Below are 1,827 nucleotides of genomic sequence, written 5' to 3'. Positions count from 1 at the left end.
GCACGAAAAGCGACGCGCCCATGGGCCGGAGGAGTGCGAGCGCCGGCGCCGGGGCACCCGTCCACGCACACACACACGCACACACACACACACACACACACACACATATGCGCGCGTTGGCCCGTTCTCGTGCGCGTCGGTCTACCACCGATCAATGCCCGGCGAGCGGGTCCGAGCCTTTCTTCTGATGACTCAGGAGGGCACGCTGCCCTGCGTGGGGGCGGTTTTGTTTTCGGTTGCAACATGGTCTCCTCCCCCCCCCCCCCCCCCCCCCCCGTTTGGCGGGGGGGCCGGCCCCCCCCCCCCCCGCCCCCCCCCCCCCCGCCCCGCGCGGGGGGGGGGCGGAAATCCTTTCGGTTCCCCGGCGCCCCACATCCCCTATCCCGCCCGACTCTTTCACCTACACTCACCCACACTCACGCTCCTCGCCGTGTGGGGCCGCCCCCGCCCGGTGGGGGGGGGGGGGGGGGGGGGGGGGGGGGGGGGGGGGGGGGGGGGGAAACACCCAAAAGGGTGTGAAAAGTGGGGAAAAAAACCCCACAAAAAAAAAAGGGGGCCCGGGCCCGGGGGGGGGGGGGGGGGGGGGGGGGGGGGGGGGGGGGGGGGGGGGCCCCCCCCCCCCCCCCCCCCCCCCCCCCCCCCCGCCAGGCGCGCCTGGGGACGAGGAAGGCTCAAGCCGGCGGGTAATCTCGAAAAGAGATCACCCGAGCACCGCCCGCCGGGGACACCAGGAACCACCGAGAAGCATCACGCCCCATGTGCGGAGCACACAGTTGCGTCCGGGCGACCCGGGGGTCAAATGATGTGCGCACGTCGGGGACCCGCTTTCCGGACGCAGGATCGGTCCATCATCGCCCGGTGGACATGTCCGAAGACTAATGCTCGAAAAAATACACGTACCAACATACAGCCGGCATATTGGGACTTGACGAGGGAGAGAAGGAACCCCCCGCCCTGCGGAGGACGTCCCCCCGAGACTACCGCCGGAGGATCGCCCTTCGCGCAGGACCCCCCCCGAAACTCGAGGTCTCACTTTGGGGATACCGGGGGCGGGGGGGGGGGGGGGGGGGGGGGGGGAGAAATTGCCGGTATGCAACGGAAATACGGCACACCCATAGCCAGAAACACACCTCAACCAAGCTAAACAGCGCCGCCAACAGTGTACGCATCGGGACGGAAGCACGAGGAAGGGGCACCGACGCCCCCCCCGCCCGGAGCGGAACGGCGCCCAACGGCCCCGCCAGACCGGCACCCCCGCGGGGCGGCACACCGCGGAACGGGATGAGCCCCCGTGTGGGAAACAGGGGGGGGGGGGGGAGGGGGGGGGGGGGGGCGGAAATCCAGCCAATTCCACACACCTCGCCGGGAGACATCGGGGGCCGGGGCGGCCAGGAGCCTGGGGTGCTGCCCCCCCCCCCCCCCCTTGTCTTGGCCCGGCGAAAATGGAGGACGCCTGGATTGGTCGTGCAAGCCGCACCGCCCCTCTCTGGAGCCCGTCCCCGGACTAGTGCCTAGGGCTTTCTCCCTGTGACGCCGAGCCGCCCTCGGCGGACAGCGCCCCGCCGGGGGCGTGCGGATGTGGACACCATCTTCCCCGCGATCGAGAACATTCCCCCCCCCCGGCACCGCCCCGCGGACCTGTCCGCGCGTCCGTCCGTTCTCGTCCAGTGGCCCCCGGCCCCGGCCGCTTCTCTCCGTCCCAGCCCATAGCCAGGAAGTAGCCAACAGTGGCCGGGGGGCTCGGCTCACACTTCGCGGCCTAAATTGCACACGCCACACAGAGACGCGCCCACACACACACACACACACACACACACACACACACAC

Source organism: Fonticula alba (genome assembly GCF_000388065.1).
Source record: "Fonticula alba strain ATCC 38817 unplaced genomic scaffold supercont2.1, whole genome shotgun sequence".
Taxonomy (NCBI): Eukaryota; order Rotosphaerida; family Fonticulaceae; genus Fonticula; species Fonticula alba.
The sequence above is the reverse complement of the archived record's forward strand: the minus strand, read 5'-3'. Positions refer to the sequence as shown.